General features: G+C 42.6%; 1 protein-coding gene across 6 annotated transcripts in view; it reads right to left on the bottom strand.

The window, feature by feature from the left end:
- Positions 1–13,717, bottom strand: part of gpr63 (G protein-coupled receptor 63) — a 49,417-nt gene extending 35,700 nt beyond the window's left edge. Inside the window, exons 1-3 of one of the 6 annotated variants that reach the window (XM_078399681.1) lie at positions 13,466–13,717; positions 13,154–13,253; positions 2,938–3,077 (exon numbers count right to left, since the gene is read on the bottom strand). The gene's annotated coding sequence lies outside the window, so the exon portion shown is untranslated. Of the gene's footprint in view, positions 1–2,937; positions 3,078–13,153; positions 13,254–13,457 lie in introns of those variants that run through there. The other 5 variants (XM_078399680.1, XM_078399679.1, XM_078399683.1 and 2 more) reach the window with 5 other exon arrangements.
- Between the last annotated feature and the right edge of the window lie 1,778 nt (positions 13,718–15,495).

Genomic DNA, 15,495 nt, shown 5'->3' on the forward strand with positions numbered 1-15,495 from the left:
GGGACAATTTTTACATTTACCCAGCCAATTAACCTACATACCTGTACGTCTTTGGAGTGTGGAAGGAAACCGAAGATCTCGGAGAAAATCCACGCAGGTCACGGGGAGAAAGTACAAACTCCTTACAGTGCAGCACCCGTAGTCAGGATCGAACCTGAGTCTCCGGCGCTGCATTCGCTGTAAAGCAGCAACTTCTACCGCTGCACTACAGAGGGTGGTGAATCTGTGGAATTCATTGCCACAGAAGGCTGTGGAGGTCAGACCATTGGGTATTTTTAAGGCAGGGATTGAGAGATTCATGATTAGCAAGGGTGTCAAGGGTTATGGGGAGAAGGCAGGAGAATGGGGTTGAGAGGGAAAGATAGATCAGCCATGATTGAATGGCAAAGTAGACGATAGGCCAAATGGCCAACTTCTGCTCCAATGACTCATGAACTTATGAATGTGGGAGAGTAGGACTAGCTTGTTTGCTCATAATTACAGCCTGTATAGGCTTGAAGGGCCAAACGGACCCTCTCATGCTACAACTATTCAGTGATTCAGAACAACTGCAGTTCATGAATTATGTATCCTATATGAGAACTTTGTAATGATACAGATAGTTCACTTACTTGTGGTATTTTTCAAAATGTAGTGATAAATTTTATAAAGTGCAGGAGGATGATGTTAAGGGATTAAATGGGATTCTGGTTTCAGACCGCTGACAGAAAAAAATAGGCAATTTGTGGGAATCCACAGTCTGATAGCAGAGGGTTAATGTTCATGAGTCAAGAAATATTGGGATATTCTGGAAACATTACTGTAGGTGCTAGAATCACTGGGCGAGAAATCCTGAGGAAGAAAGTGGAAGGTGATCTCAGGATCTTGGACTTGTGGGTTGGGCTCAAGAAATGTGATCTAAAAGTTTGTGAACACCAAGGACAAGAGATCAGTTGAGGGAAAGGGAAGATTTGAGTTTCTCATATCTAACAGGAAAGAAAAGACCTGAAAGTCTACTGCCTTGAACTTGGTCTGGATGTCATGGAATAAATGTTGCCTTCTTTGGTCCTGAAGAAAGATATTGACAAGAAGCATTGCCCTCCGCCTTGTTAAATGCCTCGCACAACAAAAAAAAAAGTTGGCATTCAATCTCTTTTTACAATGAAATTCTTAACCAGGGACAAACAGTCCCATGGAAGAAAGTGAGAATCATCCACTGGATCAACACTCATTGTACAATCCAAGGATAATACCCCACCCTAGCTACCTCAACATTCTTTATGCCTTTCTTTGCTCGTCACACTTCCTTGCCATCTGCCCTTTGCCACTTCTTGCTCGGTCCCACAACCCTGTTGGCCCTACTTCTCTATCATGCACTTCTCTATCCTACTCTCCTATCCCACACTCCCCAACTCTCCATGTCCACCCTGCCCGACTTTCCCTTGAACGTCCTGTGGTCCCTTCTATCCTATCCCAGTCACCATTGCTACACCGCCTTTGCACCCAAACCATTATTTTCCTACTCCCCTCTCAATCTGCAAAATCCCTGTCACTCCTCTAGTCTTTTCCTACTTTCACAGTCCCATCTCCTTTTCCTTACTCTCTAGTCTCTTCCTTCTGGTAACTCACTACTTTCCTTTACTCGCTCAATTTTTTTTACCTCACTTGCAGTTCTATCCTCCCTTCCCCATTTCTCTATCTATCAAAAATATTCTGGTGAATGTAAACAAGTAAAACTGCTACGGCCCGTCTGTTTTTTGGCATCAGTCTGTAATTTGGAAGATAACAATGTTCTGTGTGAATTTATTAATGCGCATAGCGATTTTAAAACAAAAGGTACACTATTGTTGCTTTGCAGCTCACAATGAACTTTCAAGCCCAGTCCCAAAAATCAAGGTGGTGATAATTACCCGTTACCAATAAATTATATCACCGCTCATTTTCTCAAAATTTGAAAAGTGGACAAGTATAGTTGGTATTTTTTTTTTTTCCCCTCACCCTCACATGTGCAATGTGCATGACTAGTTTATATAAAAGGCAGCTTGTGTAGGAGGTATGTGACAATGTCTAAATTTCCAACTAGTAATTGAGTCACACATACAACAGACACAATCTGATCGACACACAATACCAAACTCCATGTCACGTTACCATGGGAAAGAAAGCACAGAAAAAAGAAATGAACAAATATAAAGCAGCTTTGTAGCTTTCTATTTGTAAATCCGTGATCAGATAAGAGCTAAATTTGCTTTCTCTGGCTCCTAATCTGTTAATTTAGCAATTCTTATTCCCATTATATCTGATATTCAGCTGGCTGTGATACTAGTGGCAAAAATAAAAGCAAAGTTCTTAAATCTTATTTTAGCATCTTACATACAGTGTTAATAAGGTGTTAAAATAATTCTACTCCATAAGCTAACAATATCAAGGTAAAGCTAGTCTCATGATATGATATGTCTGAGCCTTGAGTCAGCAGCAGTACACTTGTCTCAGATTCAATGTCATTTTTTTTGCAATTATTTTTCTAAGACTCAAAACATAATGTTGCAAACTTAAATACAAGATAGGTTGTGCCCTCTTTTTGATGAGAAGTTAACCCAATATTCTATTACATGCACACACATAATCCCCTGGTTATATTCAAAAGGTGAGTCAGCCTGATTTTCCTAGTCAATGATCATCACATAGTCAATGCAATGGAATAAAACCCACACCAGATAAATGATCACCAAAGATGCTGCAGGAAAGTTATAGCGTAGGAACACTTTTTAATACAATGATTGCTCCAGTTTAACATTTTTCTTAATCTTTCCTATGATAAATCGTTCCTTCGAATGATCATCCGAGGTACCAATTTAACATCAGCTGTTTTGTTTTATTAAATTAATAAAATAAGTTAAGTTTTTTCCTTACTAACAACAACGCTTACAGATCTGGAGTTCTAAGCAGAATGCTTACCTGTTATCCAAACATCGGCCCATTGATAATATACCTAAAGTTGCAGAATTTTTTAATTACAGCTACTTTGCCCCCTAGGCCCATGGTACAAAACCGCAAAGAGCAGCTGGTTTTATGTGTGGTATTCAGAAGCTGGCTTCCTGCAAAATATTCAAAGAGAAGTGCGTCAGTAATTTAGTTTCTCCACATTTCACCTGCTGAAAAACACTTTGAAATTCCTATTTGACTCAATTTAACCAGAGGACAGCATAACGACTTGGTGATGATGGAAATTATTTAGAGTGTTTATAAAGCAGACTGCAGCAATGTAACTTGATATACGTGTTCACAATCAGATTTCAAGGAACCATGAAGCTAGTTAGACGGAACGCTTCACAAGAACAGATTTTTTAAAAATTTAGTTTAGTTCAATTAATTTTTTCCATGATTCCTCTAAATTTGAAGACATGAATATGTACTTTCAATTTAACAAAAACATACTCAGAGGGCTAGTCTTTTGGTGGAACTCAGTGGATCAAATAACATTTGAGGTTATCAAATGTTATTTGATACATAACATAACATAAGTGTGAGGTTATCCACTTTGGTGGTAAGAATAGGAAGGCAGATTATTATTTGAATGGTGTCAAGTTAGGAAAAGGGGACATACAACGTGATCTGGGTGTCTTACAGCAGGCAGTGAAGAAAGCCAATGGAATGTTGGCCTTCATAACAAGAGGAGTTGAGTATAGGAGCAAAGAGGTCCTTCTGCAGTTGTACAGGGCCCTAGTGAGACCGCACCTGGAGTACTGTGTGCAGTTTTGGTCTCCAAATTTGAGGAAGGATATTCTTGCTATTGAGGGCGTGCAGCGTAGGTTTACTAGGTTAATTCCCGGAATGGCGGGACTGTCATATGTTGAAAGACTGGAGCGACTAGGTTTGTATACACTGGAATTTAGAAGGATGAGAGGGGATCTTATCGAAACGTATAAGATTATTAAGGGTTTGGACATGTTAGAGGCAGGAAACATGTTCCCAATGTTGGGGGAGTCCAGAACCAGGGGCCACAGTTTAAGAATAAGGGGTAGGCCATTTAGAACAGAGATGAGGAAAAACACTTTTAGTCAGAGAGTTGTGAATCTGTGGAATTCTCTGCCTCAGAAGGCAGTGGAGGCCAATTCTCTGAATGCATTCAAGAGAGAGCTGGATAGAGCTCTTAAGGATAGCGGAGCCAGGGGGTATGGGGAGAAAGCAGGAACGGGGTACTGATTGAGAATGATCAGTCATGATCACATTGAATGGCGGTGCTGGCTCGAGGGGCCGAATGGCCTACTCCTGCACCTATTGTCTATTGTCTATTTGTGAAGGGGTAGGGGCAATCGGCAGGGCGGCATAGTGGCGCAGTGGTAGAATTGCTGCCTTAAAGAGCCAGAGACCCAGGATCCTTCCCGACTATGGGTGCTGTATGGAGTTGGTACGTTCTTATCGTGAGCACACGGGTTTTCTCTGAGATCTTCAGTTTCCTCCCACATTCCAAAGACGCACAAGTTTGTAGGTTAATTGGCTTGGTAAAATTGTCCCTAGTGTGTGTGGGACATTGTTAGTGTGCGGTGATTGCTAGTCAACGCGGACTCGGTGGCCCCAAGGGCCTGTTTCCACGCTGTCTCTATAAACTAAACGAATAATCACAGAGGAATCTTGTTTGATAGATTACTGCTGAGAAATGTGGTCTGCTAAAAAAAAAAAAGACACCGTTGAAACAATTTTCATTTATGCAGCACATTAAAATGCATCATGCAAAATGTAAAATGTCTCATGCTATTGAGATCAACAACAGCTTTTCTTCTCACTTATATTATGGAATGGGTTAATAGTTTTTCATCATGTTGATTGAAGCATGTGCATTGAATAAAAATGCTGATTTAGCCCACGTTTTGAATAATGCCGAGGGACCATGTATGTGCATTAGAGAACTATGATTTAACCTTCAATCCAGAGAAGCCACAACCAATTTTGAACTGAAATATGTGACTACATTATGTTTATGCATGTGAAAAATACAATTGAAGCATAACAAAATGACAAAAGGGCCATGCAGAAGCAAATATAACAAGGCCTGCTTTGCTTTAATAATGTTATCTTATGGAGTATGAACATTTTTAACACTGCATCAAATACAGTACATTGTGTACAAAGAAAAGGTTTAAACCAAGTCATTTAATAAGAGTGTTAACAACTTTCATTAAACACCAACTTGCACAGGTGATCCAATGCTTTGGCAAAGATCTAGTCAGAGTGATACAGTACAGAAACAGGCTCTTCAGCCCATTGTGTCAACGCTGACCACAATAGGTCCATATTCATCTTTGCTTTACTTTTGTCTCAATGGCCTCTTAAACATGTACCTCTTCTGCATGTTCTAGATATCAACCATTCTGTATGTGAAAAGCTTTTCCCTCAAATCCCCTTCAAAACTCCTCAAATTTATGTCCTGTTGTTTCTAATACCCCACCCCATCAAAAATAAGAAAAAGATTCTGACTACTTGCCCTGTCAATACATCTATCATTTTATTTGACACATATCAGGTCATCCCTCAGCCTTGTTCACTCCAGGGAAAACAGCCTCAAGTATTCAACACAAGAGCCAGACGATGTACTAGCATCCACCTTAAACACTCCAATTCCCACAATTACCATGACTACTCCTCCTCCCACTCAGTCTCTTGCATTGAAGCCATCCCTTGCTCTCAATTTCTCCGTCTCCTCCCATCTGCTCCCAGGATGAAGCATTCCATTCTAAGATATCCAAGATGTCCCCCACTCACTAAATGTGGTTTCCTCCCTGCTGTTGTTGTCCTCATCCATGCCTCTCAGTGCCCAAAGTTCTGTACTCACCCCCACCCCCCTCCACTAGACAGGATAAGGATAGAGATCCCCTGGTCCTCACCTTTCACCTCTCCACATAATTTTCTGACATTTCCATCACCTTCAATTTGACCACACCAACAGTCACATCTTCCCATCCCCACCGTTTTCTACCTTCCTCAGAGACCACTCCCTCCGCAACTCCTCGGTTCACCTATCCTATCCCAACCAAAACACCCCCTACCCAGCTATATTCCTCTGCAACCACAGGAGATGCAACACCAGCTACTACACCTCCTCTTACTAGCAGTCCCTCTTGGTAAGACCGAGGTTGATGTGCACTTCTACTACATTCTGTTCCAACAGTCTGATGAAGGGTCCCAACCCAAAATGTCATCTGTCGATTCCTTCCACAGATGCAGCCTGATCTGCTGAGTTCCTCCAGCACTTTGTGTTTTGTTCAAGGTTCCTGCTTCTACAGTTCCTGTGTCTCCAATTAACCTTTCTTTCCCTCTAATTAAAATTCTCCAATCCAGGCTGTTAATTGGGACAACTGTAGGAATTATTTAATGTTATTTAATCGGGGTGTAAGCTAGTTGACTCAAAGAGTTGTCTGAAGAAGGGTCTGAACTCGAAATGTCACCCATTCCTTCTCTCCAGAGATGTTACCTGTCCCCTATGAGTTTCTCCAGCTTTTTGTGTCTATCTTTGACTCAAATAAGAACCTGTCGTCAAAAATAACTATTCAAAATTTTACTTCCCTTGATACTTTAAGACCATCAAAACAAATTATCTTGTGTATCACATTCTGAACCATTGCAACTACGCTGAAGACAATAAATAAATGTCAGATTAATTGGCCCTCAATGAAATCTCATGATGAGGTCAGGGACAGTGAAAGCAATAAGTATTCTCCCCTGTGTTAACACATCATTAATGATATATCCTTGCCAATTAATACATAGTTTATGACATTTCTGTTTTGTCATTTCATATTTTAGCTGTTTGCAAATTCAGGGGACCATCCCTCAACACTAACAAAAGTACATTTTGGATGTCAAGTGTTTTGTACTCAAAACTCCCTGGACCAGCCACCAGTATTTGAATATTCAAAGGTTCAGTCATTTGGGATGTGCTCCCATTGTACATATGTAATTCAGCAAATTTACCTGTCTACATTCAAAATGTTACTTACATAGGTAATTATAACCACTGAAAATGTACTTAATTGCTTACTGCATATTCACCTCATGTGGAGGAAAGAGTTGCAGATGCTGGTTTAAATCGGTAGACACAAAATGCTGGAGTAATTCAGCTGGGGAGGCTGGAGAGAAGGAATGGGTCATGTTTCAGGTCAAGACCCTTCTTCAGACTGATGTGGCTTCCTTTCCATCGGCGAGACCAGGCGGAGGTGAGGCGAAAAACATTTGCGCTCCGTCCACCAAGACCTGCTGGAACTCCCATCTGCGAACCATTTTAATGCCCCCTCCCATTTCAATGCAGATCTTTCATTCCCGTCTCCTGGGCATAAGACTATGCATTCACCCCATCTATGCCCCTCATGATTTTACATCCCTCCTTACCAATCCTCCACTCTAAGGAATAAAGTTCTAGCCTGCTCAACCTCTCCCTATAGCTCAGGCCCTCAAGTCGTGATAATTCTTCTCTGCACTGTTTCCAGCGTGATGGCATCTTTCCAATAGCAGGGTGGCACAACTGAACACTACAATCAAAGTGTGGCCTCACCAGCGTCTTGTACAACTGTAACATCATGTCCCAAACTAAACAAGGCTAGCATGCCAAAAGCCATCTTCACCACCCGATCTACCTGTGACACCACCTTTAGGGAGCGATATACATGTACTCTGGGATCTCTCTGCTCGATATCACTCCCCAAGGCAGAACCTTTTATTCTGAAGATCCTGCCCCAGTTTGACTTCCCAAAATGCACCACCTCTCACTTATCAAAATTAAACTCCATTTTCCATACGCCAGCCCACTTGCCTACCTGATCAAGTTATCACTAAAATTCGTGATAACCTGCTTCAATATCTACATTACCACTTATTTTAGTGTTATCTGCAAACTTACTAATCACACCTTCTACATTTTCTTCCAAATCATTGGAAGAGCCATGAAAGACACTAAGTGCTGGAGTAACTCGGGCGATGTTTTGGGTTATAGATCATAGAAAATAGGTGCAGGAGGTCATTTGGCCCTTTGAGCCAGCACTGCCATTCATTGCGATCATCTTCCACAATCAGTAACCTGTGCCTGCCTTCTCCCCATATCCCTTGATTCCACTCGCCCCTATAGCTCTATCTAACTCTTTTAAATTCAACCAGTGAAATGGCCTCCACTGCCTTCTGTGGCAGAGAATTACACGAATTCACAACCCTCTGGGTGAAAAAGTTTTTTCTCATCTCAGTTTTAAATGGCCTCCCCTTTATTCTTAGACTGTGGACCCTGGTTCTGGGTCAGGCAGCATCGCTGGAGAACATTGATAGGTGATGTTTCAGGTCAGCACCCTTCTTCAGACTGATTTGGGACACTTCTTCAGACTGACTGTGGTAGGGCGGATAAAGTTGCAAAAGCGATGGTGACAGGAGAAATCTGGCAAGTGATAGGTGGATACTGGTAACTGGGGGGTTGATTGACAGATGATTGGACAGAGATGAAGAGACAAAGCTATGAGATGAAGAGAGAGATGTGAAATGTGAAGACAGAAGAAGGAATATAGGTGAAAGCAGATGACAGCGGTGGAGGGGGTAAGTGAAGGGGGGCTCGATTCTTAGCGAGATGGGGACGCACCCAGATGGGACGTCGGGGTGGGGGGGGGGAGGGTGGTTGTTGGTTACACAAAATTGGAGATTTCAACGCTCAGAATGTTTAGTTATAAGCAACCCATGCAACATACAAGATTCCATATCTCCAGTTTACATGTGGCCTCACTCTGGCAATGAAGGCGGTCTCGGACAGAAACCCCTTCATTGCCAGAGTGAGGCCACATGCCAATTGGAGGAATAGCATAGGCCTTGCTGCATCTACAGCCCTATTCTCATCAACTTTATTGGTTAGACATGACCTCCCACACAGAAAACTATGTTGACTATCATTGATCAACCCAAATATGTATATATATCCATGAACTAAAACATTATGACCACTGACAGGTGAAGTGAATAACTGATTATCTTATTATAATGGCACCTGTCAAGGGGTGGGATATATTAGGCAGCAAGTGAACAGTCAGTTCTTGAAATTGATGTGTTGGATACAGGAGAAATGGGCAGGAGTAAAGACCTGAGCGATTTTGACAAGGGCCAAATTATTATGGCCAGATGACTGGGTCAGAGCATTTCTGAACCAGCAAGGGTGCTGCTAAAGGATCTGCTGCTAATGTTTTGGTGCCATACCACAGGACACCTTCAGGGGTCTTGTAGAATCCATGTCTCGGCGGATCAGTGCTGTTTTGGCGGCACACGGAGGACCAACAGCATATTAGGCAGGTGGTCATAATGTTTTGGCTCATCAGTGTATATGTCATCCCTCAGAATTCTCTCCAATAACTTTCCTGATGTTAGGCTGACATAGTTGACAAAGAGTGATAGTTTAAGCCTGAGACTCTTCATCAGAAGGCCAACTTTCCAGGTTTTTCCTTGCAGCCCATCTTAAGTAGAGCACAACCTTAGCCACCCTCCAATCTCCTGGCAGCTCACCCATGTCTAACAATGACTCATCTATCCGAGCCAAGACTGCTGCAAATTCTTCTCAAGCTTCCCACGATGTCCTTGGATATATCTGATCAGGCCCTGGTGATTTATCACATTCATACATCTGAGGATGTAAAGCACCTCCTGTGGACAAATAGACTAACCTCAAATCATCTACACTGGCATTTCCAAGTTGCCTGGTCTTCATGTCTTTCTCTGCAGTAAACACAAAGGCAAAATATTCTTTGAGGACCCTATTCATCATCTGCAGCTCCACAGACAGATGACAGCTTTGATTTCGGAGTGGCCCAATTCTTTCTCTAGTTATAGAAACATATAAAATTCTTAAGGGGTTGGAGAGGCTAGATGCGGGAAGATTGTTCCCGATGTTGGGGAAGTCCAGAACCAGGGGTCACAGCTTAAGGATAAGGGGGAAGTCTTTTAGGACCGAGATGAGAAAACATTTCTTCACACAGAGTGGTGAGTCTGTGGAATTCTCTGCCACAGAAGGTAGTTGAGGCCAGTTCATTGGCTATATTTAAGAGGGAGCTAGATGTGGCCCTTGTGGCTAAAGGGATCAGGGGGTATGGAGAGGGGGTATGGCGAGAAGGCAGGTACAGGTTACTGAGCTGGATGATCAGCCATGATCATATTGAATGGTGGTGCAGACTCGAAGGGCCGAATGGCCTACTCCTGCACCTATTTTCTATGTTTCTATGTTATCTTTTTCCCTGAATATAATAAAATCTCCACCCCCCCTCCCCCCACCCCACACTCGGTCCTTCTTTGTTCTCAGCGGCCCGCCATGCGCGGGACACTCCTTGTTCTCGGCAGCAAGTTGTTAACAATCTCCCAGCAAATTTGCCCTTCTAATTCCCATTGGTGGTCTGGAAAACATTCCCAAGCAAGTGTTTATCCCCTTTTTACTTTTCAGCTCTAACCATATAACCTCCTTGGACGATCCTTCAGTGATGTCATCTTGGACTAATAGCCTGATGTACTCCTTGATCAATACAGGAACTCCCCCTCCTCTTTTACCCCCACCTTTATCTCACTTATAATACCTGCACCATGAAGCTGCAGATGTGTCCCTCCCCAAGCTAGGTTTCCAAAACAACTCTTACATTCCAGTGTAGGTCCAGTTTGAACTGCAGATGCTGGCTTAAACCGAAGATAGACATACAAAACTGGAGTAACTCAGCAAGTCAGACAGCATCTCTGGAGAAAACGAATAGATGACATTTCAGTTTGAGACCCTTCTTCAGATTTCAGTTCCATTTGCTTGTACCTATGCACACCCTGAGTTCATGCACCTCCAACATTGAAATAAATACAATTTAATCCAACCAATTTTCCTATCTTTCTGTCGTACTTCCGCCTAACCTGTTTACAGAATTTGCTGTCATTAACTTCTGCACCGACTTCCAACCCCCACCTTGCTCCACCAATATGCCGTCTCCCAAAAGGCCTCTCCCGTTAGTGCCTGCATCGTGTTATCCATCATGAGAAGCAGTCATTCAAAGGCACTCAGGGCTGCTTTTTAAATCTACCACACTGCTCCTCCTCTCAGCTGCTCTGTTTAGCATGACGGACAGCAGATGTGAAAAGAGAAAAAGAGTAATAGTTTAAGCCCGGGACTCTTCATCAGAAGGTCAATGAAGGATTTTGCACCTGAAGCAGTAACTGTTTCTCTTCCCACGTGAATTTCCTGGCATGCTTAGTGAATGCAGGGCTTTCTGCTCTTGCTGTGAATCAGACCATGGAAGCAATGTGAAAACATCTTTGAATTGCCAAATATATTTTTAAATTTAAAAAAAACCTTTAAACATTTTTTACGGCATTAGAGGGCATCAAGAGTCTTGGCGAGAGAGTAAGAACATGGTATTGAGATAAGATCAGCCTTGACCATAGGACTTCAACAAGGGATGATCCAGTTACCAAAGGCAGCCGTTCATGCATTACATGACAAAGTAACTGAAGAATATTACTCTTGTCCTATTGACCTATTGTCCAAGTTCACACATGAACAACCACATTCATTACCAGAACATGCCGTTACTGGACTCTGTTGAACAGCATACCAGTGTAATTCAATGTTTTGAGAGAGAAATAAGCAAACATATATGAAAATAAGATTATTACTCAAACCATATTCTCTCTGTGGGCAAGGTGAACCTTTCAACTTTTTGCTCAAAATTCTGTCGCATTGACAGTTACATCATCCATCACATTTCTAAACAGAAACATCCACGTGTCAACTTCACTGTCACGTCGATGGTTCAATGCACCTTTTAAAAAAAAATCTCAACTCTTTCTCCATATTCAAAACTGCTCACTCTTCCTTTAGGTCCTACCTTCCTCCAAAGTCCACGTTAACATCTTCACATTTTCCTTAATTATACTCTAATCCAATGCAACAAATCCAGTCGCTTTGCCAACTCAATCACAACAATGTCTCCTTCCCTCTTTCAAAGCAATTTCTCTATTATCAACCTTGCTTTTTATGACAATTACAGATGGATCACCTGAGATTCACACACTATATGTCCAATCAATCCTTTGAACCCCAAAATAAACCCTACCACGCAGCTATGCATCCACACTCCTTCAGCTTATCTGAACGAATGAAATTAACACCGAGGTTGAATGCCATGTTGAACTTTAAATCCTGCAGGAGTGGTCACTATTACTGTAATACTTACACTTCTGAGACACTCCCTACTTCTTCTTAATCCTCACGTTACTAAGATTTTCATCCATGCCTTTCCAGTTCTCACTTCCCTCCCAATCTCAACTCTAGTAGACCGGAGGTTTTGCATTCTTTTGCAAACCTGTCTGACATCCCATTCATCTTTATTCATGCTCAACATCTCCATCCACAGATTCCAGACCACTGAACTTAAATTATTCCATATTTATTCATGAGCAAAAAACAAACTGCTGGAGGAACACAGAGGAGGGAATAGACGAATGACATTTCGGGTCAGAATCCTTCTTCGGACTAAGTAAGTCATGTCCCCTACGGTGGAGACAGAGAGATCAGGGGGGGGGGGGGGTCAGAGATAGTGTAAGTGAATTTCAGTGTTCACATCAGCAGCACGTATTCCTAAAATTGGAACACTACGTTGATTAGCACAGCCTCTGTGCAAAATAACACACAAATCCGTGAAGCATTCCATGACTTTTGTCTGAAGGGTCCCAACCCAAAATAGAATCTATCCATTACTTCACAGGTGCTGTCTGACCTGCTGAGTTCCACCAGCACTTGCTCAAGATTCTAGCATCTAGTTTCCCGTTTACAATTTTATTTATATTAGAAAAGCGAGCGATCTTGGTTCATTATGATCTAATTTACATTGAAACATCAATCATTTTCGAATTAAAAGCCTGATTTCGCAAATGTCCTCTTAATTTCACTAACCAACTGAACTAAACAAGCATTTGCAGTTCCTTCGTTTCAGTATTAACATACAGGATAGCTTTTTTGAAAGGACGTACACAAATAAATATTAAAATGTATTATATGAACAATTATGAAAAATATGGATTTTGATTACGTTATTTTATACAAGTATACAGAACTGAGTATTAGATAGTTAAACATGCACAAAACCAATTTCTTCAACAAACTAGAGGTCACTTGGTATGCCATTTATACCTGTTTTGTCATTGCAAAGCTAAAAAAAGAGTACTGGAAATCAAAACGGTTTTCAAACAAGGGCCAATTCCAATCCCGATTCCATCACGCTCGCGTTCTACTGCAAAGTAAAATTAAAACAAATGAACTTAAAGCATTTCGTTTATTCTGAAATGCTTTATTTAATGCAGAAGCGAGCGAAACCGGAACGGTATGTACCGAGCAAACAGAATCAACAACATCCTTCAGTCACAATGCTCACTACACTGCTGCTGTGACTGCTGAAAAACACGGGCTGCCCAAAACGTGAATAACTTTCACTCACCCACTCACCTCTCGTGTACAATTCATTGACTTTGGCGTTATTGCACACTGTGCGCTTCTGCATTTAAGTGCGCCGATTCAACGCGGGGAGGAGTGTGGAGCTTTGTTTTAAAAAAAAAACATCGCTCGATGATGTGTGCCCAGCCGCACAGGCACCACCCGACCCGACCCGACCCGAGGCGAGGAGAGGCGAGCAGAGCCGACTTCTCGCTGTGGATCATGTGCTACACAATTTCGCCAGGAGCTGCTACATTGCTACATTGTCACCGCCGTCGTCACGTGCCGAGCAGCCGCGCGCGAGCCCGTGAGCTGCAGCGTGCGCGTGCGCGTGCCCGCGCCTCACGTCGTCCGGCGGGCGAGCGCGCGCCCGTCTCCTCCTCCTCCTGCTGGTGCTGCTGCGCGATCCCCGGGCCGGGCCGCGTTCCATGCCGGCGCCGCGCGCTCTGGGTTGGCTGCTGGCGGCGGCCGCCGCAAGAATGAACAGAGCAGCCCCGTGGACTTTTAAATTCACTCGATTTCATTTCATCCCACCCTTTTTTTTGTTTTGCAAATGTGTGCAAAAAGGTTCAGTCAGGGGTGGATAGACAAGGAGGAGTCGCACCTTGGCCACTCCCTCTCTGCCCCCCACTCACATCGGGCAAAAGTTATAGAAGCGTGAAAACGCGCACCTCCAGAGTCAGGAACAGTTTCTTCCCAGCTGTTAGGCAATTGAACCATCCTTCCTCAACTAGAGAGCAGTCTTGAAGTACCTCATTGGTGACCCTCGGACTATCTTTGATTGGACTTTACTGGCTTTATCTTGCACTAAATGTCATTCCCTTATCATGTATCTATCTGTACACTGAGAATAGCTCAATTGTAATGTGTAGGAAGGAACTGCATTTGCTGGTTTAAACCGAAGAGACACAATCAGCGGAAAGACAATACAATGATACAGTCCAGCCGAAGTGCTGGAGTAACTCAGCGGGATAGGCAGCATCTCTGGATAGAAGGAATGCGTGCTATTCTTCTACTGTATATAACTCTGAAGCATAAAAGGAAGCTATCCAACCCCTTTGAAACACTTACCAATTAATTTCTGGGCATAATCCGGAAGACGCAGGATCATTTCGTTCCAAAATGGAAGAAAGATTCTAAGGGGAGTAGGAGGCAACTGTGGCTGACAAGAAAAGGGATGGAATAAAACTAAAAGAAAAGATGTATAACACAGCAAAGAGTAGCCGGAAGCCAGAGGATTGGGAAACGTTCATAGGACAACATAAGGTAACAAAATACGGCATACGGGCTGAAAAGATGAAGTACGAGGGGAAGCTGGCCAAGAATATAAAGAAGGACAGTAAAAGCTTCTTTAGATATGTTAAGAGAAAAAGAGTAGCAAAGTGAAACGTGGGTCCCTTGAAGGCAGACACGGGTGAAATTAATATGGGTAACAAGTAAATGGCAGAAGAGTTGAACAGGTACTTCGGATCTGTCTTCACTAAGGAAGTCACAAACAATCTCCCAGATGTACTGGAGGACAGAGGATCTAGGGGGGTAGAGGAACTGAAAGAAATTTTTATTAGGCGTGAAATAATATTGGGTGGACTAATGGGACTGAAGGATGATAAATCCCCTGGGCCTGATGGTCTGCATCCCAGGGTCCTCAGGGAGGTGGCTCTAGAAATAGTGGACGCATTTTCCAATGTTCAATAGATTCAGGATCAGTTCCTGTGGATTGGAGGATAGCTAATGTTATCCCACTTTTCAAGAAAGGAGCGAGAGAGAGAAACGGGGAATTACAGACCAGTTAGCCTGACTTCGGTGGTGGGAAAGATGCTGGAGTCAATTATTAAAGAGGTAATAATGGTGCATTTGGATAGCAGTAAAAGGATAAGTCCAAGTCAGCATGGATTTATGAAAAGGAAATCATACTTGACTAATCTTCTGGAATTTTTTGAGGATGTGACAAGTAAAATGGATGAAGGGGAGCCAGTGGATGTAGTGTATCTAGACTTTCAGAAAGCCTTTGATAAGGTCCCGCATGGGAGATTGGAGACTAA

Source organism: Rhinoraja longicauda, chromosome 5 (genome assembly GCF_053455715.1).
Source record: "Rhinoraja longicauda isolate Sanriku21f chromosome 5, sRhiLon1.1, whole genome shotgun sequence".
Classification (NCBI taxonomy): Eukaryota; Metazoa; Chordata; class Chondrichthyes; order Rajiformes; family Arhynchobatidae; genus Rhinoraja; species Rhinoraja longicauda.